Source organism: Balaenoptera acutorostrata, chromosome 3, assembly GCF_949987535.1.
Source record: "Balaenoptera acutorostrata chromosome 3, mBalAcu1.1, whole genome shotgun sequence".
Lineage (NCBI taxonomy): Eukaryota > Metazoa > Chordata > Mammalia > Artiodactyla > Balaenopteridae > Balaenoptera > Balaenoptera acutorostrata.
In genome coordinates, this window is record NC_080066.1 from 71,563,457 (window position 1) to 71,588,172 (window position 24,716).

Consider the following 24,716-nt stretch of genomic DNA (forward strand, 5'->3'; position numbering starts at 1 on the left):
AGCAATTAAGGTGAATAGATTTAACAGGTGGAGAGGATTAGGTGGTACAACAGCTTGAGCTCCCAGTGCTTTAAACTGTTACTGGTTTCATAGTTTTCCTTCATGCATTGTTCGAACCACAGCATTTAAAAATAATTTCTAAGAAATAGCCAGGTAGAGTTCCAGGTGTAAAAGATGACATACTTTCAGAAATGGCATGGGGCCCAAATTTCTAAGCCACACTTTTCCATCTGGCCATGACTGCATTGTTAGACTCCCTTGACCAAATCACATTTAGGGTTCAAGTTTGTTTAACTGTGACTATAGTGACATATGCTGAAAGGACTCCTTATATGACTGTTAAGGGCGATGAGGTACTTAGAAGCATTTCCTGAGCATGCAATCAAATACTGCGTATTGTTTTTCTACTGCTTTTTAGTATGTTCTTTCAGAAAGTGTTATCTTTGATTAAGAAAAAAAACACTTCAAAACTTCTCAACTTTTGAAACTTTTTAGAATTCCATTCTGTAAACTGTGCTTGCAATTATATGTCTATAATATTTTAATTGGTATTCTGTAATGTAGATGAAAGTATGTGAATTTGTTTGCCAGTTAAGAGTGCCTTTTGTTGCTAGTCAAATGTTTGATACACCAAGCTGCTCCTCAAAGAGGAACTGACCCGATAGATCTCACAACAATTAAAACCAATAAAAGGCTAAATCTGTGTCCAATGGGGAAAGAATGGGAGGTTCCCAGTTGGACTTCTAATTTTTTTTTACAGCTTTATTGCAAAATAATTGACATGCAGTGGACTACACGTTTAAAGTGTGCAACTTGATAAGTTTGATGTATGTTCACATCTGTGAAACCATCACTACAATCTGGATAGTGATCTAGATATCCATCATCCCCAAAAGTTCCCTCTTGAGCCTTTATGCTATAACCTCTCGCTTGTAATCACTGATTGGCCTACAGCCATATCCTCACATTGGGGATAAGAACACTGTGAATGATAATGGGCAGCGGGGAGGAAGGGTCTGGCCTGGAAAAGAGATTTAACTTTTTGTTTAGTGGAGTTAAAATGCTGCATGTAGGATGTGCTTAAAAATACAAAAAAAGTGGTCGACTCAGTATTTTCAGGTCAAGATCTTGATCTTTTGAACTTTATAACTTTATGGAATGCTGGGTTATCTGAAATGTGGCAAAAATAGGCTTCCTTCTCTCTTGCCCTTTTCTAATCCATTCTTCACAGAAGAGTACTTCTTAAAATTAAATTTACCCAGAGCTGGAATCACTTATTTTTTAATGAAAATTAACAGCATCAAAAAGATACGCATTTAGAGTAGTTATACATAGAGGGGCAGGTTGTTTGGGTCATCTTGGAGCACACATTTACAAGACTATAGAGCACATTTTATGGTCACGGAACAGTTTTTCAGTGCTAAAAATTAACTGATCCTATATTAGTATTCCTCATTAGTAGTATGATGTGTTAGCCATCTGAGCTAAAAACTTACACTTATTTCTTCCTCTTATTTCTTGGGTGGTGGTTTCTAAACTTATATGTGGTAATTCCCTGGCGGTCCAGTGTTTAAGACTCGGCGCTTTCAATGCCGTGGGCCGGGGTTCAATCCCTGGTTGGGAAACTAAGATCCCACAAGTCGTGGGGCGAGGCCAAAGAAAAATAATCATCATAATAAACTCATCATAATAAACTTATATGGTATGGTCCATTAAACCCTTCAATGGGAGCAAACAATCCTACTGATCACCAAGGTCACTACCGCTTTGTGGTTTTTTTGGGTGTCGGGGGAACTCACCAGATACCTTTCAAAGATACATGTCTTAGATATGGGGATATATGTATACGTATAGCTGATTCACTTTGTTATACAGCAGAAACTAACACACCATTGTAAAGCAAGTATACTCCAATAAAGATGTTAAAAAAAAAAAAAGATACATGTCTTAGAAAGTAGAATAGGAGTTATAATTTACTGGGTACAGAGTTTCAGTTTGGGATGATGAAAAAGTTCTGGAAATGGGCAGTGGTGATGGTTACACAACAATGTACTTAACACCACTGAACTGTACACTTAAAAATAGTTAAAATGGTAAATATTATGTTTTGTATATTTTACCACAATGAAAATGTTTTTTAAAAATTCATGGCTTGATATCAAATTTCATGAGAATGTGCAGAGCTAAGCAGTTAACACATTTGGAACTACAGCATCAGTAAACTTCACATTTATAACAGTTCATATTCTTTTCTTTAGTAGCACTCTGTGAAAAAATGAGTAAGAATCACCGATTTGGATTACTACTTGTAATCAATTAAATAAACCAATAAATGTACTTATCAAATAGCACTGATGAGGCAACTATACATGACATACAAAACACTTAGTAAGAAATTACATTATTTAACAATTTTCAGTGAAAGTAGCATTTTTCTGTATACAGTCTTATGTGATGCTCACACTTTTTTTTTATCAATAAGGAAATTGAAGATCAGAACATATAATTTGAACAATTTAGTGTTGAAAAGGCTCAACCCCAGGTTTTTTTGTTTTGTTTTGTTTTACCTTAAATCCAGTTCTTTGGCTCATATACTGCCTGAAATATAGATATGATGTCATAACCCAAACATCACTGTTCCCAATTGCCTGCTCTAACAGGCATCCCTTACTCTTCAATAGCTTTCAGCAGCAATTACAATAAAATCCAATCTTGTTTTTATGTCTTCTTAGGGCCTGGGGGAATGGGCCCTCACTTGCTTACACACTCACCTCTCCAATCTCAGGGCAGGTTCCTCCTTACACCATGGATTCCCCAACACCATGGACTCCACTTAGTTCCAACAGCCAAGTTCCCTTCTACCACAGGTCCTTTGCACAGCCGTTTCCTCTGCCTTAAACAATTCCCCAGGGCATTTCTCTACTGGCTCCTTCTCATCCCTCAGATGGGCCTTTCTTGACCACTCTGTTTTTTTTAAGGTATCCTGGTATTTGCTCTCCCAGATTTCTGTTCATAACATTTATAGCATGTTTCCCTCAAAATGTGATGAAGTACTTTTGTCCCTCTTTTTCCCACTAGACTGTCAGCTCCATGAAGGCAGACCTTTTCTCCTTCCCTCACCAGTATGTCCCCTCAATGTCTGTTTGAGTTTCGGTGAATGTTTGTTGACTGACTGACTGACTGACTGAATACAATGAAAGAAGTGGAGATAGGAAATAGAGCTGTAAACCCGGTTAGTACAAGGGATTAAAGCCTATTCTGCACAATTTAGGAGAGTTGACTTGAAACGTTTTAGGGTCCTATTTCTTCCTTCATTTGTCCATGTAATAATATCGAACATTCATTGAGTACTTTCAGGTACTATGCTAAGCACTTCACATATATTATAGCATTTAACCTTCAGAGCAACCCTGTAGCAGTAATCAGCCTTTATTATCCTCATTTTTCAGGGGCAATTTGCCAACAGCCGCTGATGGTGGAACTACAGCCAGGTGTAAGTAGGCCATATCCCATTAATCCAATGTAATCTACACCCCTTCAGTCAACAATAGGTGTTTTATCAACATACTTTTCAGAGAACCCGCCTGAATTCCCCATTTTACCTGACCTTCAGTATATTGGGACCGAAACCTACCAGAGGTGGTTGCTAACCCCTCAGGGGGTTTCTTGGGGAATCTGAGTGCTCTTGGTAGAGGAGCGGCCGCTCAGGCAGACGCGACGAGCTCTGGCTAGCCAATGTCAGGACTCCTGGGACGGCTGGGGAGGAAGGAGGAAACAGGTCAGTTGGCCCATGACGGATCCCTGACCCTCGGGGTGGTGAAAGGGGAAGGGAAGGTGTATGCCGCCCACGCTCGCCTAGGGGTCCGGATCTCCCAACGCGAAGGGGAACCACGGCGCACTTCCCCAACTCTACCGCGCGTCACGAGAGAACGCCCCTCAGCTCCGCCCACCTTCTACGCCCATAGCAGTATCGGGCGCTAGGACCCCGCGACCCTCAACCTGTCCCTGTCCTGCCCCCTCGGGCAAGGGCCTGGCCCGCTATTGGCGCTCACAGGCCGCGATCCCCGCCTCCGCCCACTCCGTCACTGTCAAGATGGCGCCGGTCGCAGCGGCGGCGGCCGCGGCGGCTGGAACCAGAGAAGGAGGCGGAGGCAGCGGCGGCCGCGAGGGGAGGGGGAGTCCCGTCTGACTGAGACGGCAGGCCTGGGCGGGCGGGGGTGCCGCGCAGGGCGGAGCGCCGGGCTGGGGATGAGCTAAGCGGGTTCGGAGCCCCGCGGCATTCAGTCTCTCGTGTCCCGCCGCCACTGGTGAGTGGACGCGGCACCGCTCTCCAAGCTCGACCGGCTGCTCGCGAGGGAGCCAGCGGTGAGGTGAGTGTGGGGGCGGCAGCGCGGACAGCGGTGGCATGTGGAGCTGTCACTGCCCGGAGCGGTGTCAGCCGCGGGCACGGGAGCGGGGCCGGCTGGGCTCGGAGATGTGGCGTGGATGGCCGCGACCTCCGCCCGGGGACTTCTCGGAGCCTGGCCGTCCTCCGAGAGCTGGGTCTGCTCCGGATGGCGCGGCGGTGCTGAGAGTAGCACCCGCGCCTCTGCGTCGGATGCTTGGGGGACTCCTGTGTTTTCATTCCGGATTTTCTATTCCGGGCTGGCCTGGGGCTCTTGTTGGGAGCTGGGGGTGGGGGCGGGGGAGGTGAGAGGGGAGGTCCTGGAGCTGGGATTTTGACAAGCCCGTTACGTAAGACGGAGGTGGCCTCCCGGAATCCCACCTGCTCGCTGTTTTAAACAGGCGGCAGCTGGATCCTGGCGGGCCCCCAGAGGCCCGGTTTTCCTCCCGGAGGTCTGCCTAGCCTACTCCGGCCAGCGTGAACCTGCTCAACGTCCAACTTGTCCAGTTTGGGTTTTTTTCCCAGTCTTTTTTGGGGGGGCGGGGGCGGGAGGGGGTAAACAATTACTGGTCGCCACTGTTCCCTTTGAAGTTTACCGCTTTCGGGGGGGGGAGGGAAAAAAAGCTTGTGACCTAAAACTGGGTCGCAGCGACAGCTTTTCATTATCGTACTTTTAAATGACAGATGTGCTGGAAGATTTTTGTTATTGTTCCAGTGTGCTTTTAATTCAAACGTATGGTTACGCCTGGAGCCTTAGAGAAGGGTTTTGTCTTATAGGACAGTTATTTCTTGTTTGCAGCAGCAGGATAGGCATCAGTCAACAGGCATGTATTTATCTGAGGAGAAAACGCATGTCAGCTAGCTAGAGACCCGTGAGGGCAGAAATTGTATTACTACGTGAATATCTTATTCTTTAAAATATTATCCGTTAATGAAAATAATAGTCCAAGTTTAAAAGAAGCAATTTTACAAGATTACAAGCTGTTGTTTGGTGTATATGGTCTCTTTCTATTTTCTGCTTGCCCTAGTCTACCTCTTCTCTCCTCTTGGGGGAAGGAGGCGGAGACACCTGTAAACAGCGTAACCCAGGTTACAGTAATCTACTGTAGTACATTTGAGATTATTGTAAAAAGTAGTCTCCGGGGGACCTAAGATTGGGTAATAAATAAGGACTCTTGGGCAAGTTATACAGTTTTGTGTTTAGACTAGATACTGGGATTTCAGCCTTTGAAAACCTAGGTATACATAATTTCTGAGCTATTTGAACCCCGTTTGAACTTATAATGAAACAAAAGATTGTATTTGGCCGCTTTTACGGGAACTTTGTTTTGTTTTGGCCAGAATTAAACATTTTTGGTAACTTTTACCTCATTTTCACATTCTCCCTTTGAACTGCAGCTCTCAGTAGGAGTCCAGAATAGTATATATTATCATCATCGTCATTATTGTACATACTATATGTTACATAATTTTCTTTTTCTGAATGATTAAACATAGACTTAACTTCATTGTGGGTTTTATAAGAATGTACTTGTTAGGAAAGTTAATTGATCTTGACAGCAGCCCAGTACTGGGAATAAATGTAAGTAAAATTTGGCCTGAGTTTTAAATTTATGTACACAAATTTACACTTTTGAAAATTGGTGAAGCGATATAAATTTTCTGTTTGTGCAAGAGAGCCAGGAAGCTGATGCTGATTTGTTCTGAACTTTTCCACATGAATTACCACTGGCTTAAATAGTTATTGATTCTTAAGCTCCTGGAGCTGTTGACCTATTTGTGGCAGCTTGAATAAAATTTGGAATAATTGGGAGGCTATAAGAAGGAAGAAATAGAGTACATGACATTTTCTAATTCATTCAAAAAATAATAAAAATCATGGAGGAATTGTAAAAGAAAACTGTGTTCTCACTGAGTGATATTAGTTACATTATCTTTTCTGTTTGCAGAATTTTTCTAAGCAGTCTACTTACTATGAAAACCTAGATTTAAGCACCAATACAAACAGAGATGTTTGATATATTATAAATCTTGTTTATTCCTATTTAAACTGATGGCTTCTTATTCTAAGTGGAAAGCAGAGTGGCTGTGGCAGGAAGATTGGCTTGCTGTTCTTGTCCTCTCTGATATCAGAGATTTACCTTTCAGGACTTTTTCCTCCTTCCTACAAGGTGTGGAAGAAGAGAATGAAGAAAACTTGATAAAATTTCTTCCTTTCTTGTTTGTTTGTTCAGTGTCCTACTGATTATTGCTCAGTAGAATTTGTGGGTTGGGGGAAGTCAAGCACTCCATGCTTTATTACTTATTATTATTTATTACTTTATTACTTATTACTGTGTATCATAATTACCACTTTGAATTCTACAATAGCAGTGTAGAACCTTATACATAAGAAAGGATTAATTTATATAGTGTGTTACTATAATAGTGAAAAATTTGTAATAGTTAAAATGCCATATAATAGAGGATTAGTGAAATTAATGGTGGTTAATCTATGTGGTAAATGCAGTTATTAAAAGTCATATTTTTAAAAATATTTACTAACATGAGAAAGCACAATATAATCTTGAGATAAAAATCAGAATATAAGGAATTACTATGTTATTACTTATAATATATCACATATATGGCAAAATGATTGGCAGGAAGTACATAAAATATTAAAAGACATTATCTCTGGATGATAGCATTATAGGTAACTTCTGTTTTAGTGTTTGTACTTTGTTCTGTCTTGTGAGTAGTATTACTCTAATAATCACTAAAATGACATTAAAATATTTTCAAGAGTCATAGGAGAAAATTCTGAAAATCCCACATAACCACTGCCCCAACAGAAAAACTACCTTATGATTCATTATTAGCCAAACTAACTGAAAATACGGTGCTTATGCAACATACACAATAATGGAAACAGCCAATAATACAGGTGAAGGCATTCTCCTAGCTCCCAGCACCAGCCTGGTAATGGTTTTCCATATGGGGATGCTCCTATTAATGCACATCGTTACTGTCCAACCTCTTTTCTGTTTGTGTCTTACACCCTAATTGTTCTGTGTTGCCAGTGCCACCTATTGATGGACTGCTTGACTCAAGTCTTTTCCTCATTACCTCATCAGTCAGCGGTTTGTGAATGTTTATGAGGTGCCAGGTACTTTGCTAGTCACTGAGTATACAAAGGTGAATGAATGAAACGTGGTTTCTAACCTCAAACTCTGGTAGAGAACCTTACTTTTCTTCTTGGTTCACGAGTGCATATTGTATACTCTGCTTTTACTGTCCCACTGCTCATGCCCTGGTACCTCAGACAGTATCTTTTTCCTGGTGCTCACATCCTCTTTTAACTTTCTTTATGGGAAAATATGTTCTGAGTTCCAGACAACCAATTTACAAATAAATTTTTGGAACGTTACTTGATTGTATGTGGGGGAATCTTTTTTTTTTTTTAATTTATTTATTTTTTATTTTTGGCTGTGTTGGGTCTTCGTTTCTGTGCAGGGGCTTTCTCTAGTTGTGGCGAGCGGGGGCCACTCTTCATCGCGGTGCGCGGGCCTCTCACTATCGCGGCCTCTCTTGTTGCGGAGCACAGGCTCAGTCGTTGTGGCACGCGGGCTTAGTTGCTCCGCGGCATGTGGGATCTTCCCAGACCAGGGCTCGAACCCGTGTCCCCTGCATTGGCAGGTGGATTCTCAACCGCTGCACCACCAGGGAAGCCCTACGTGGGGGAATCTTAAGTTCAGAAGGGCTGCATATATGTTCATCTATGGCTGTTGTTATTTTTTAAAGTATGTGACAATTTCTTGGTACTTTCTTCTTGCTTCCTTCTTTTAAAAAGCACAAACAAGTAGAAAGCAGCAGAAAAAAGAGGTAGAAAGGTATCAAGGGGGTTTTCTTGCTAGTGCTATATATACTTCATTTTCACTGAGAAGAGTGAGTCATCAAAATGTAAAGTAAGAGATACTGTTTCTGATATACTTCTAGTATATCTCTTTTGAGCCCTGTAAAAATGCATTTTCCATATGTATGTTAAAGTATATATACATACATAAACTCACAGTTTAGCTGTTTGCATTTCCAAATAAAACCTGAAATATGGAGATGGGAAATTTCTTAAATTTCTTTTTATTTTTTAAAAAATTATTTATTTGTTTATTTATTTATTTATTTTTGGCTGCGTTGGGTCTTCATTGCTGTGTGCGGGCTTTCTCCAGTTGGCGGCAAGCGGGGGCTGCTCTTTGTTGCGGTGCACGGGCTTCTCATTGCAGTGGCGCTCGGGCTTCAGTAGTTGTGGCACGTGGGCCCAGTAGTTGTGGCTTGCGGGCTCTAGAGCGCAGGCTCAGTAGTTGTGGCGCAGGGGCTTAGCTGCTCCGCAGCATGTGGAATCTTCCCGGACCAGGGCTCAAACTAGTGTCGCCTGCATTGGCAGGCAGATTCTTAACCACTGCGCCACCAGGGACGTCACTCTTTTTATTTTTGTTATAATATTGTTTCGTAGAGGAGACATTTTGTTTTTGAAAAGTTTAAGAAATACAGAAAATTACAAAAATTTACAAAAAGTACTGAACAATGCACATACTCACCATACAAAATGTTGACATTTTTTTCATTTTTGCTTGAGATGTGCATTTAATATAAAAGAACCACGTATGTCGTCAGTATCACACTGAATTCTAAAAGAGCAGCGTAGAACTTTATATTTTACTCGAACATTGCTGATGAAGTTAAAGCCCCTTTTGTTCTCCCCAATTTCATCCTCTTTCCTTCTCTCCTTACATCCCCTCCCTGGCAATTGTTGTGATAAATTTGATGTGTATCCTTCCAGTTTACCTTTTAATAAACTGTATGTATTTGAGTAGTACATGACGTTGCTTTGGATGCTTTTGAAGAGTGTGGACTTTGGAGCCATAACTCCCTAGGTTTGAATCTTGACTCTGTTACTTAATAGTTTTGTGACCTCAGGCACGTTTTAAAATTTTTCCGTGCCTCATTGTCCTCGTCTATCAAATCCGGATAATAGAAATGTCTGCCACATAAGGTTGTTGTAAAAAGTAAATGAGTTTATTTATATAAGCTGCTTAAAACTGTGCCTGGCACTTTTTTTTTTTAAGTGTGCTGGTAAATTTAACCAGCTATTAATATGATTGTGTCATGGTATACACATTTTGAAACTTGTTTTCTTTATTTTACTTTTTTTCCCCTCGATTCTTGTTGGTACTATAGGTCTAGTTCATTCATTTTTTACTGGTTTGTAGTGTTCCATTGAATAAATATACTGCAATTTGTCATTTCTTCTATTGATAAGCATTTAGATTGCTTTCATTTTTTATGTTATAAATAGTGCCTCATGAAATCCTTGTATCTCCTCAAGCAACATGCCAGAGTTTCTTCAGGTCATATACCTGATTGTCAAATTGTTGGGTCTTAGGATATATGCTTTTTCCCCTTTGCAGGGTGTTTATAGGGTACTGACAAACAATTTCTATTTCTCCATATCTTTACCAGCAGTTGGTGTTGTCAGACTCTTGGATTTTTCCAATCTGATTGGTGCGAAATGGCATTTCATTTGTGTTCTATTTTTATTTCCCTTCATATTTTCTTATATATGGGCTTTTTTTTTTTTTTTTTTTTTGGCTGCTTTTGGGTCTTTGTTGCTGCACGCGGGCTTTCTCTCGTTGCAGTGAGTAGGGGCTACTCTTCGTTGCGGTGCGCGGGCTTCTCATTGCGGGGGGCCTCTCTTGTTGCGGAGCACGGTCCCTAGGCACGCGGACTCAGTATTTGTGGCTTGGGGACTCTTGAGCGCAGGCTCAGTAGTTGGGGCGCACGGGCTTAGTTGCTCCGCGGCATTATATGGGCATTTTTGGTTAACTCTTAAGTGATGTGCCTATATCCTTTACACATTTTCTGTTAGACTTTTTTGTAATAGGTTTTTTGGTTTTTAAATATGTTCAAGATAGTTACAAACATTAGTGAAGTGTTCTTTTTATTTTTGGAGTTTCCAGATCTCTTGAACAGTGACCATTATGGACCCAAGTTGTTGTGAATTTTACATTATAGTATATTGTTATTAGTGAACTTCCCAATGTACTTTCTTAAAATATGTATAGTTATATTTCTCTCCCTCTGAAACTATGAGAAAATGTTTCAGTAATGTACTGTGGATATATTTTAACTAAAACTATTTAAATTTTGTGGACTTCAAAAACCAGGTGGAATTTTTATTAATAATAATTAGTACCACAGTTTTGTTTTAGTCTAAAATTTGAGTGGCTTCCTGCTTAGAGGAGAGTTTTAGGAGAGTGCTCCTAAAGTGCTTATCAACTAAGGAATAAAAATATGCACATATGAAATGACTTTAGGCACTTACATATACAATATTATAAATTGTTCATCAGTGTTGAGATTGTTTTGCATAGTACTAACTGTTTCTGTTTTTGTCCGACCCTCTATACATGACTTAAAGGACTAAAGTCAGTCTGGTTAAGGCAGTAACTTCCCTGCTATTGTTATTATTACTATTAATTTATTTAAACTTTTAATTTTAGGATAGTTTTACATTTACAGAAAAGTTTCAGGGAGTTACCACATCCCCTGCACCCAGTTTCCCCTATTGCTAATATGTGACACTTCTGTTTTACATTTGTCACAACTAAGGAACCAACACTGGAACATTACTATTAACTAAAGTCCATACTTTACTCAGATTTCATTAGTTTTCACCTAATGTCCTTTTTCAGTTCCAGGATCCCATCCAGAATACCACACTACATTTAGTCATTATGTTTCCTTTGGCTCCTCTGGTCTGTGACAGCTTTTCAGATTTTCCTTGCTTTTGATGACCTTGACAGTTTTGAGGAGTACGGGTCAGAGATTTTGTAGCATGTCCTTCAATTTGGGTTTGTCTGATGTTCTTCTCATAGTTAGAGTAGGGTTATGGGTTTTGGGGAAGATGACTGTAGAGATAAAATGCTATTCTCATTATATCGTATCAAGGGTACATACCATCAATATGACTTATCACTGATATTTTTAACCTTGATCACCTGGCTGAGGTAGTGTTTGCCAGGTTTCTCTACTGTAAAGTTTTCCTATATGCTGCTTTTTGGAAATAAGTCACTAAGTGCAGACCATATTCAGTGGGTAGGAAGTTAAGCTCTAACTCCTCAACAGGTGAGTATCTACACAATTATTTGGGATTCTTCTTTAAGGGAGATTTTCCTTTTCTCCCCCATTTATTTATTTATTTATTTAATCATTTATATCAATATGGACTCATGGATATTCATTTCTAAATTTGGGTTATACTCCTATACTACCTTATTTTTTTGCTCAAGTTGTTCCACCTCTTTCAGGTTGGTTCCTGTAACCAACAGGACATAAACCATTGTTTTGTTTTTTTGAGCACTTCCATACTTTCTGGCACTACAAGATGCTCCAGGCTAATCTTTTATATTCCCTGCCCCAGCCCTATAATCAACCATTTCTTCAAGGATCCCTTGTTACTTTTATTAGAGAAGGATATTAGAAACCAAGATTTGGGCACTGGGTGTGCTCATTGCTGTTGGGATATCATTGCTTTTAGACCTCAGTGTACAGACATAGGAAATATATGTATGTATACTAACACATGTATACAGATATATAACTATTTTTTACCTATATGTCCATCTGTATCTAAATGAAGCTAAACATGAGTTCATACTGATATCTTTGACTCTGCTTCAGTACCACATGGTTCATTCTATCCTTACCCCCATGCTTATCTGTAACCTTACTCTCCAGAAATGAGAAACCTGGTTCTCATCATCTGCAGTCCACTTACTTGTTTGTTCAATCTCATTATACATGCACAGTTTCATAATTGTTAACCATATCCCAGTGAGAAATGACTTCAACAACTAGAGAAGTTTTATCTTTTTTTAAAATCCTTTTGTTGTTTAGAGTTCCCAGTCAGAACACTATTTTCCAAAGTTACTTAGGTCAGGACCTTTCAGAACCTTTTTTTCTCTGTCTTCCATATTTTAATTTTACTTCTTATAGGCTGGTCTAAATTACAAGTAATTATATATATAAAACTTATGAAAAAAATTTCCCTTACTAATTACAGAGCCTTAGCTCTGTATGGTTTTTTTTCTCTCTGACTTTTGTGGCCAAAAAAAAAAAAAAATCCCTTTTCTGAAAGTAAAACTTCCTGAGGCTTAGTCAGACTAGTACTCTGTCATTTGGTTATTGGTTGATATATTTATGATTTGGACTTAGAGTTATTATAGCTTCAAATATTTTTCATAGTACATTTTGAGAAATGCTGTTTAGTGGAGCATTAAGATCCTTGCAAGTAAACAAATATATAATAATATTTGAGTGCTCAGAATTTACCTGTATTCTTATAGTAATTTTATATGGATTAACTCATTTAATTCCCTCAAGAAGTCTGTGAGGTAAGTACTTTATTATTTTGCTCCTTTTAAAGATGAGGAAATTAAGACACTGAGAGATTTAGCAACTTGACCACAGTCACATAGCTAGTAAATGGCAGAGCTGGAATTCGTATGTAGCCAGTCTGATTGTGGAGCCTACACTCTCAATCACTTTGCTATATTGCCTCTAAATAAGAAAAGTTCAAAGTGTTGTAAGAGTTACAGAGGAAGTAAAACACGATGATGTGAGAGAATGATTGAGAGGGTCCTTAGGGTACTTCTTAGGGAAGTCCTCTCTTAGGAGATGATATTTGACAGATGAGAAAGAGCCAGTTACGTGAAGAGCTGAGGAAAGAGTGATCCTTATGGGAGAATATCAAGTGCAAAGCCTTGCCATGAAAAGGAGTTTGAGATGAGAACAGAAAGACACCCAGTGTGGCTACGTGTAGTGAGCATGAGGGCCTGTAGCATTACTTACAGGTGCGGTTCCATGTAGTAAGTCATTTAGTGCTCAAAATAACCCATTACCTCAACTTTATAGATGAGAAAATTGATATGGTAATCTGCCTTGGCTGAAATTACGTCTTTTCTCTCCCATTTACTCTTTATACCACTGCAGTCTAATTTCTACTTCTTATGTCACTAAACTTGCTCTTGCTAAAGTAACCAATGACAGTAATACTGTTGGCCATTTTCTCAAGAAACTCAACCCCTTGACTTCCACCCTGCTGCCCTCTTCTGTTTATCCTGGAGCTTCTCAGTGTGTTGATCATTCCCTTTGAGGGCTTGCCTTCCTCTGCCTGTCTCAAAAGAAGTGGTGGTCCCAGGGTTAGCCAGTTGCCCTTCTCAGCCTTTACAGTAAGCAAGTCATAGTTATCCCTATGGTTTCAGTTACCGTGTATCTACCAGTCACCCACCAAGCTGTTTTTCCAGCATTAGTATTCAAAGCATCAGAGATTGTCTTATCTAACTGCTTATGTATCTTCACTTTAAACTCCGTTTGTCCAAACTGAACTTATTTACCTATCTAAAGTTTTTCTTTGATTTATTGTTTTTCAAAGACATCTGGACTGTTGGCTTCATCATTCAAGGAACTTTGGATCATGTTTCCTCCCTCTTTCTCTCTCCTCACATACATTCATTTACTATTCATTCTGCTGATTTTGCCACCTGAATATTTTTTGAATCGGTCATTTCCCTAGTATCCCTGTTTCAGCCACTGCCTTATTAGGAACTACTTCCTTACCTTCTCACTGGTTTTCCTGTCTTCATTTTTATCTCTGTGATATTCACATCAGAATTGCCGGGCTGGTATGTCTAAAACACAGTTAGAAAATTCTTCTTTAACACCCCATTGTTAACTGAATAAAGTCTGAACTCTTTACCAGGTCATTAAGCCTCATCATGATTTGGGACTGGTTCTCTTAACTCATAATCTTAACTCATAATTTCTGCTTTCCATTTTCCACTCTAGCCATATAAAACTACTTTTTGAAGATTCCTTGAATGTACATGCTAGTTCTGAACTGTTGACCATTGCTTATGTAGTCCATCTCCTTGGAATGACTTCATTTTCTTCTTCCCTTTTCTTTTTGCCTGTCTAACTCCTTTGCATCTTTTAAGACTCAGCATAAGCTTTATCTCCTCCAGAAAGCCTTTTCAGACCCATACTTTTTTTTTTTAATTTTTATTGGAGTATTGTTGATTTACAATGTTGTATTAGTTTCTGCTGTACAGCAAAGTGAATCAGTTATACATATACGTATATCCACTTTTCTTTAGATTCTTTTCCCACATAGGTCATCACAGAATATTGAGTGTAGAGTTCCCTGTGCTATACAGTAGTCCTTATTAGTTATCTATTTTATTTTTATTAAAAATTTTTTTTTTAATTTATTTTTGGCTACATTGGGTCTTCATTGCTGCACGTGGGCTTTCTCTAGTTGTGGCGAGCGAGGGCTACTCTTCATTGCGGTGCATGGGCTTCTCATTGCGGTGGCTTCTCTTGTTGCGGAGCTCGGGCTCTAGGCAGACGGGCTTCAGTAGTTGCGGCATGCGGGCCCTAGAGCGCAGGCTCAGTAGTCATGGTTCATGGGCTTAGCTGCTCCGCAGCATGTGGGATCTTCCTGGACCAGAGATCGAACCCGTGTCCCCGGCATTGGCAGGTGGATTCTTAACCACTGAGCCACCAGAAGTCCAAGTTATGTATTTTATATATAGTAGTGTGTATATGTCAATCCCAATCTCCCAGTTTATCCCTTTTCCCCTTTCCCCCCTGGTAACCATAAGTTTATTTTCTATATCTGACTCTGTTTCTCTTTTGTAAATAAGTTCATTTGTATCATTTGTTTTAGATTCCACATATAAGTGGTATCATATGATATTTGTCTTTCTCTGCCTGTCTTCACTTAGTATGATAATCTCTAGGTCCATCCATGTTGCTGCAAATGGCATTATTTCAATTCTTTTTATATGGCTGAGTAATATTCCATTGTATATAAGTAGTACATATTCTTTATCCTGTTCATCTGTCAGTGGACATTTAGGTTGCTTCCATATCTTGGCTATTGTAAATCGTGCTGCTATGAACATTGGGGTGCATGTATCTTTTTGAATTAGAGTTTTCTCCAGATATATGCCCAGGAGTGGGATTGCTGGATCATATGGTAGTTCTATTTTTGGTTTTTTAAGGAATCTCCATATTGTTCTCCATAATGGTTGTACCAATTTACATTCCCCCCAACAGTGTAGGAGGGTTCCCTGTTCTCCACACCCTCTCCAGCATTTATTGTTTGTAGACTTTTTGATGATGGCTGTTCTGACCGGTGAGAGGTGATACCTCATTGTAGTTTTGATTTGCATTTCTCTGATAATGAGCAATGTTGAGCATCTTTTCATGTGCTTTTTGGCCATCTGTATGTCGTCTTTGGAGAAATGTGTATTTAGATCTTCTGCCCATTTTTTGATTGGGTTGTTTGTTTTTTTGACATAGAGCTGCATGAGCTGTTTGTGTATTTTGGAGATTAATCCCTTGTCGGTTGCTTCGTTTGCAAATTTTTTCTCCCATTTTGTGGGTTGTCAGACCCATACTCTTGTCTGGATTGTCAAGTTCCTTCTGAAATAATCTGTTAGTAACTATGTTATGTCTCAAGCAACTAGAACAGTGTCTGGCACAAGAGAAGACACTCAGTTAAGTTCAGTTTCAGTTAAGAATTTGTTGAATGAATTATTTTAGTATTGGAGAGGCAGTATAAAGTAGTTGCTCTGGACCCAAACTGTCTGGGATTAGCAAACCTGACTTTGCTATTTGACTATCTGTGCTCTCTCTCTGTACCTCAGTTTCTTCCCTTGTGAAATGAAGATAATGATGTCTTCATAAGATTGTTGTGAAGCTTAAATTTGTTAATGCAGGTAAAGCATTTAGAACAGTGCCTGGCACTTAGTGTTCAGTAAATAATGTGTTACAGCCATTGCTGCCCTTAGAATGTTTTAATTTATGTATTCGAGTCCCCCCCACTGTCCTAGAATTAGGGGATGAATAAACAAACCAACTAATCCTGGGTTTTAAAATGAAAGACAAATTCCTAGCTTTTGAGAATGTCTTGGCGAGCTAACCATTAGTCTTTCTTGCAGCTCCAGCATTTGGTGTTCTGTCACAAATTTGAAATTGGCATTAGTGATGATTAGCATTTCTTAATTGTCCTACTTAATTAGTTTTTAAAATTCCTGCACACTTTTCTTATTAATAACACTGTTTAAACTCTAGGAATGCCCTTTATTTATGCTTAGTCTTCATATAGCCTATCCTGTAGCATTAACCAGCCTTTCCTATTATGGATTAAGGTGTGAAGGTGATAGCTCTGCTGATATTGTGCTTTTTATTAATTTGGGAGATAAACTGAAGTATGTTGCAGAGAAAGATTGAACAACGGGGTAGAATGGGGAAACTGGAAAAATTCCCACTTCAGAGTCAAACCTGCACATTATCCCTTCACTCCTTGGCTCAAAATAAATTCTCAGAATATTGGACGCTCATAATCAAATGTAATTTCAGTAAACACAGTCTGGAGGCAATATAAGTCATTAAAAATGATCGATGCCTCTGCTTTCTTCCATTATTGTAAACAATTGGGACTTGTTTACTTAAAATCTTTTTTATGGCAATCACTGTTCAATTTTTCATAAGCCTTTCCTTTTACTTTAATGTTTCATTTTTTTCTGAACACCAGAACTGTCTATATAATCTTGGCAAATTTGATAGAAGTACTGTTTGTTTTGGTTTGTTTGTTTTTATCTCTGAACTTGCTGTTACATTTGTAGATTTTCCCAGTCTTGCTAAAGTGAAACTAGTCAGTTTTTCTTAAGTTATCAGTATTCATTCTTCTTCACTATCCCTTTGAAAATACTAAAGAAACTAGTTTTTTTTTTTAAAGTCTGAGTTGCCAAAGGAAACTTCTTACTAATAAACTAATTTCAAAGAAAAATGGAAAACTTAATATTTCAGTCTTTTTTTAGAAACTAATGCCATAGAATGACTGTGCTGTTGGGAAATGCTTCCTTTTTTTTAAAGGTCACTGTCTTCTGCCACTGAGCATTTTAGTTGAAGACTGAAGTGGCATGTTTGTATGAGAAAAGCGTATAGATGGATGGGGAAAACGTTATAATGATACTTAGTCTTGTTAGATAGGACTGTTATCACCAGAAAAGACATATTCCCACCCCCTTTTTGGTCAAAATTGTAGTAAGTGGTATTATTTCTCTTTATAAAATAATTTGTCCTGGGCTTCCCTGGTGGCGCAGTGGTTGAGAATCTGCCTGCCAATGCAGGGGACACGGGTTCGAGCCCTGGTCTGGGAAGATCCCACATGCCACGGAGCAGCTGGACCCGTGAGCCACAACTACTGAGCCTGCACGTCTGGATCCTGTGCTCCGCAACAAGACAGGCCGCGATAGTGAGAGGCCCGTGCGCCGCGATGAAGAGTGGCCCCCGCTTGCCGCAACTAGAGAAAGCCCTCGCACAGAAACGAAGACCCAACACAGTCAAAAATAAATAAATTAATTAATTTAAAAAAATTCTAATAAGCTCTGAGATACTCCCTATTCTTTAATCTCTCTTTTTTCCCCTGAACTTTGAAATATAATTTTATTCATACTGACTTACAACTATGCTGAAGTTGGATTTATAGGTTGTTGTTTGAACCTGTTATGGTTGGTGAATATTTTTCATTTTCTTACACTGAGAAATGCCTGAAGATACCAATGTAACAGCCATTTTTTAACAAGGGGTTTTTTTTCCTCCTCTGGTTAACTGACATTTTTATATTCCTACTTGACCTTTTCTTTTTTGAGGTTTTTAAAATCAAATTTCTTTTGTTTGTGAGTATTAGAAACGAAATTCAAACTAGTTTACTCAAAAAAGGGAATTAGTGTTGATGGCAAGGATACTGGGAATTTCAGAGTACTGTACTTTGAAGGTAGAAGTACAACCAGGCTTCATAAGGGGGAGGGGAACCAGGAACTGGAAACTCATCAGTAACTCAGGCAGCTGTTTTCTCCCCACCCTGGGGCAGCATTATCTCTTCTGCTTCTCCCTACTTGTCTACTTCGTTTTTCTCTCTCTGCATGTTGTCTTTTACCACTGCGCATGGCCGAACAAGTCCTCTAACTCTTAAATTCTTATATTCACTCATGGTTCTGTGATCCCATTCTAAACCCTGGGAAAAAATCTAGTTTGAGGCAAATGTCTGTGTCTGGTCCAATCAGCTATGGCAGATGAAACCAAGGTTTTAGAGAACATTTCAGGCCCCATTTCTATGATAAGGGAGTGCATACAGGGCATACAACTCTCAGAGGAGAGGTATGTAGGCTACATAGATACCGTAAAAGGTGGTGATTGCAAAGGAATACTAAATAACATGAAATAAAATTGAGGTTTTTTTGAAATAAAAAAGAGACCACTCATTAGCTTTATGTAGTAGTAAAGAACTTAAATTATTTCATCCCCAATCCATAGGTGGTTATTCTGAAAGCTATAAAAATATCTCCCTTTTTCAAATAAGAGCTGATTTTTTAGCTTCTGCATACAGAATTTGAAGTTTGAATCATGCTATTTCATGAACACAAATAATCTTATATTAATATTATTATTAATACATCATGTCATTTTCTATTTAACAAGCGTTTACTGACTGCCTGTCCTTTCTTAGGGACTGTGCTAAAACAGATATTTACAGAGCTAGAGATGTAACATTGCCTACTCTCAAAGAATTCCTACTCTAGTTGAGAAGAGTAGATGTTCAAAGAAATGATTACAGTATTAATGTCATAATCGTAATAGAGATATGTACAGGATTGTCTTAACGTATAAGGAAAGAGAATGGCAATCTCTTCTAGGGGAGGGGATCAGGAAGGGCTTCAAAGAGCAAGTCTCAAAGATTACACAGGAGCTGGCCATTTGAACGGGCATTCTGGCAGAAAGAACTGAATTTACAAAGGTGGTGTGGAGTTTGGTATGACTGAAGTGAGTTTTACATCATTCAATTTACTGAAGCTAAAATGAAAACTTATTTTTTCATATCTGTCCTTCACATGATAGTGCATACTTCTTTTTTCAAAGGAGGATTATAGATTTTAGAATATTCATCATTTTGTTTATAACTGTGATGTCACTTTTGAAAATGAGTCTTCACTGATCATTTGCTTTCAGGCTCCTTTATCAAATTTTTCTAATAGTGGTTGGTTGGTTAGTTTACTTTTTTTTTTTTTTTTTAATTTTTTAAAAATTAATTAATTAATTTATTTATGGCTGTGTTAGGTCTTCATTTCTGTGCGAGGGCTTTCTCTAGTTGTGGCAAGAGGGGTCCACTCTTCATCGCGGTGCGCGGGCCTCTCACTATCGTGGCCTCTCTTGTTGCGGAGCACAGGCTCCAGACGCGCAGGCTCAGTAGTTGTGGCTCACGGGCCCAGCTGCTCCGTGGCATGTGGGATCTTCCCAGACCAGGGCTCGAACCCGTGTCCCCTGCATTGGCAGGCAGACGCTCAACCACTGCGCCACCAGGGAAGCCCGGTTAGTTTACTTTTATGGTTATTTTTTTGCTGTTCAAGCATAGAACTCCATACAGTGGATGACTGAAAATGCAAGGGCTTATAAAACTTACGAATATCACAGTTTTTATAAAGGTAAACAGTGAAAACAATACATAGCATAAGCCTAGTATAATTTTAAAAGATAAATCTCTAAAAACGATCTATGTCAGTACTGAAATTACACACACAATTATTTTGTAAAATATTTTACCTCAGTTTTTTTCGCCTGTAGAGTCGTACCTACCTTTAAGCAAAAGTAGTGTGAGCAGTTGGCAGAATGCTTTTTGCTTCACTACTCTGATCAGTTGATTAATGCCTTTACTTCTCTTTTCAATTGCTTTATCCACTCATTCATGACTCCTTTTCCACAGCTGTCACAGATAACCAACCACCCAAAAACCAAAAAACCCCAAATCCAGAGGTCCATAGTTGACTGTTCTGAGAAGTGACTGAGATAGGTGAGAAGGAGAGAAAAGATAGTTGTGGCCAGCTTTGCGGTGGTGGGAGTGGTGATGGTGAGTGTGTGTGTTTCAAGTATGAGGCTTGCTACACAAGCTCAAAAATACCACCGTTGTCACCCAGGTCACAAATTGTAACTGTTTCTCATCCCCTTCCACAAATCTATCAGTCTGCCTTTTGTCACTTTTATCCTTCAACTATGCTTTTGATACTGTGTAGGAAGGAAGTGATGAGCAAAGAAAAGGCCGTATGCCTCTTATTTGTTGCTCCTTTTGTTTGGAATGCACTTCCATCTCTACTCTATTACCCTACTCATATTTCAAGATTTAGATGATAACTCTTTCTTTTCTGACTCCTGAAGGCTAAACTGTGTGTCCTTTTTGTGCTTTCTGTGATTACTTCTGTTATAGTCTTCTCACTTACAGTAATTGTTTGTTTACTTGTCTGCCTTCTCTATTAAACTCCTGTAAGGCAAGGCCATACATAAATTATTTGTCTTTGTGTTCCCAGTGCCTGGTACAGAGCCTGGCATATGGTAAGGTTGCCATTTTGGGATTCTTGTTTGCAAACTACAGAAATCAACTTTGGTTAAAAAGAATTTATTGGAAGGATAGTAGTTAGCTTACAGAAATGACTGAAAGACTGGAGAACCAGACTCTGAGAACAAATAGGAAACAAACTAATCAACCTCAGGCCTAGACCATAGCCAAAGTAATGCCACAGAAATGTCCTTTTTGTTTAAGATACCTTTGACTCCTCCACAGGATGCTGGATGCCATTGCTGGAACGCTGCCTCTGGGTACTGTATGTCACTGCCCTAAGAATGAATTTTAAACTGTCTCTGCAACTTTAGCCCTAGAGTCAAATTCTGCATGAAAGCATCTAATTGACCAATCTATGTGCCTCGTTCCTAAATAACAAAGCAAGTATCTGGTCTTTTTGTCTTCCATGGTTGACTCTATCTAGGGCTTACCTTCCTTCCAAGACACACACAGTGGCAGATTTTTAAAATATAGTAAAGGAGTTCAGATGCTGGACGGTCAAAAATAAAACTCTGATGCATGTCCTTTTCAATAAACATTTGGTAAATATTTATTAGATGAATGATTGAGAGAATCAGAGTCATAATTTCCTGTCTCTAAACCTTTACATCATCAAGTCTCGAAGTGAATATGATGCTACTTCTATAATTCAGAACAAAATCATTTCCAAAACATCAAATAAAAATAAGCAAAATCAACAAAGTTCTGATTTCTTAAAATGATGATCCCTCATTGTTAAATTATTTAAATAAAATTATTTGAATTAAACTTTTCTGGTGTACTTTTCTGCCATAACCTAAGCACATGTTTATTTGCTTGTATGATAATCTAACACTAAATGGAGCTAGGATTTGAGCTTGGCCAAACTGATTGCAGAGCACTTTTCTCTTTTTATAGTGTTCGTATAGTTGTATTCAGCAATGACTTAATTGAAACAAAACAACAACAAACTAATATTTTAGAGAGGTCAGTCAGAGAAATGTTTCTGCTTGCAAAAAACAAGTTTTTATTTCCTAAGCCATCTCACCCATCCAATATGAGGTCTTATTACAACTACTTTGGAACACTGGCATTACGTACCAAAGTTGGGTATACATTGACCCTGTATCCTAGCACTTATATTTGTAGGTATTTTTGGCAAATGCATGCATTTGTGCATCAAAAAACATGCACAATAATTTACACATGACTTTGTAATTATTTATAATACCCTAACATTGGAAACAAGCCAAATGTCTATTAACAATGGAATGGATACATAAAATTATGATATTCTCAAAATGAAAAACTATACAGAAATGAAAATGAACAAACTGCTACACATAAGAGTATGACTGAATCTCAAAAACATATTGTAGAGTGAAAAAAACTGGACCATACACATACTGTAAGAATCCTTCCACGTTCCATTTATATATATAAAGTTCAGAAACAGACAAAACTAGTTCAAGATAGTGATTCTTTTGGGGAAGGTTGAAGGGGGATTGGGGACTTCCTGTTACTGGTACTGTTCTATTTCTTGACCTGAGAGGTATTTGTAATGGTGGTATTGTGTTTACTTTCCTAGAGTTGTACTTTTATATATGTATGTTATACGTTAATTAAAAAGTAAAAACAAACAAAAAAACCCCAAACAGACTTGTGTATGGATTAGCTCGGGGAGCATGGCTCAGTGACCCCCCTAAAGTTATATGTAAAGTTCTATCTGAATATCTGTATGTGTATTTTAAGGGAGAGAAGACCCATAGCACTAATCAGATTCTCAAAGAGGTTCATTACCCCAAAAAAGTTAAGAACCCACATCACCAAAGCCTGCATATTCAGAAAAATCATTGTTAAACATATTATTATGGAAAGCTTAATAAGAGATAAATCCTTGTCTCTGTGATCTGGTCCTCTGTGTTTTGGATCCCATCCTCTCATACTTTCTCAAGGCTTTTACAGTTATCTTTCTTTTCTTCATCCTCATTTTCCGTCTCTGCTGGATGATTGCCCTTGGCATACCCCCCCTTTAATTTTGTTTATTTTACAAAGTCCTCTGTTGATTCCATGTCTTCTCAGGTTATCACTCCATCTCCCTGCTCCCCTCTACATCGAAACTCCTGCAAAGGGTTATGTATACTTCCTCACCCCCCATTCTCTCCTCAGCTCATTCCAGTTGGGCTTTCTTCTTACTAACACTTTACTGAAATGGGTCTTCTCGAGGTCACAGTGATTTGAGTTTTGCTGAAACCAGTGGCTCAGTAGCTCTCTTTGGGAGCAAGTGGGGTGAGGGCGCCTCAGGTATAGAGAATTGATTTAATCATATTTCTGATTTCATGGTTCACTTTCGTCATTGGCCTGTGTGGGGGCCTGCTTTAATTTTATTTTATCTTCTTTTACCCTCCATCTTCACTCCCATTCCCTTTCCCCCATAGATATCTACTTTAATATGTTTACTTAGCATGTCATCCTGGATATATTTTTCAAAACTATAGTGCTGTTTTGGGTATATATTTTTAATTTATATAAATGATATTTTGCTTTAGATTCCTTTCTGTTTTATACTATTTAATTCAACACTACATTTAAAAAAAGTATCTATGTTGCTATGTTTACATCTGTTATCATTGCTTCTGACTGTTACATGATATTCAAATCATGGTATCTGCCACATTTTAAAATGATTCCTTTACTTATGGACACCTTGATTTGTCTATTCATTCATTCAACAAATTGACCACATAACTATTCTTCAGGCACTGTTCTAGGTGCTGGTTATATAGCAGTGACTAAAATGGACAAATTCCTACCCTTTTTGAACTTACTAATCTTGAGGAAAGAGAGAGATAATAAATGAAATGAATATGTATAATATGTAGCATGTTAGATAGTGAAAAGTAATAAGGTGGAAAAATTAAAATAAGGAAAGAGCAAATTTGAAGTATTGGGTGTGGGAAATTGTTGAAATTTTAAAATAGGGTGGTCATGGAAAGCCTCACGGAGAAGGTGACTTTTTAGAAGGAAGGACCTGAAGATGCAGCTGGCTCAGCTGGCATCCGAGAAGGCTATTCCAGGCAGAGAGAGCAGCAAGGATAGAAAGGCCCTGAGGCTGGAACGTGCCTCGTTTGTTCAAGGATCAGTAAGAAGACTGGCATGTTACCTCCAAGAGTGCTTTCTAAGAGTTTTTTAAGTATGTCTCTTACTATTATATTAGGGCTTATTCCTGCCATCTTATTCTGTGTTTTCTATTTACACTAATTTTTTTCCCTTTCTTTCTCTTTTCCAATTTCTGAGGATAAATAATTTTTTTGTGCCAGTTTGAAAATTATGTATTCTATTTTTATTCTTCTAGTGGTTACCCTTTACTTAGATTCTTATTTATATTTATAAATTTTTAAGCTTATTGATTATATATATCTTCCTCCTGAATAAGGCATGTATCTTAGTAGGCTCTCCCTCCTCTCTGCCCCTACAATGTCAGCATTCTCTAGTCTTTTAATACTCAGGATTATTATGGGTATACTTTACTTTTTTTTTTCTTCTTTTTCCTCCTTCATTCCCTCCCGCCACTTCCATTGTTTAATTAGCAATAGTGAACCTTTAAGTTATTTACGCACCCTTTCTTGCCATGTCTTATCGAGTCCCCTAGATTTATAACCTTTAGACCAATAGTTTGAGTTTTTATTTGTTTGTTTAGCTGCTTTCTTGGCAAGCCATCTGAGTACTTATATTCCTAAGAATATCTTTATTTCATCCTTGTATTTAAATAATAGTTTAACCATATATTAAACTTCATTTTTTACATTTAAAAAATATTACTCCATTATCTTACTAATTGGAAGTCTGGAGTCA

General features: G+C 38.5%; 1 protein-coding gene across 7 annotated transcripts in view; it reads left to right on the forward strand.

Moving 5' to 3' along the window:
* The first annotated feature begins 4,098 nt into the window (after positions 1-4,098).
* The window catches only part of DENND4A (DENN domain containing 4A), a 132,333-nt gene continuing 111,715 nt past the window's right edge, over positions 4,099-24,716 (forward strand). For all 7 annotated transcript variants that reach the window (XM_057543210.1, XM_057543208.1, XM_057543212.1 and 4 more), the window contains exon 1: positions 4,099-4,370. The gene's annotated coding sequence lies outside the window, so the exon portion shown is untranslated. The remainder of the gene's footprint in view (positions 4,371-24,716) is intronic.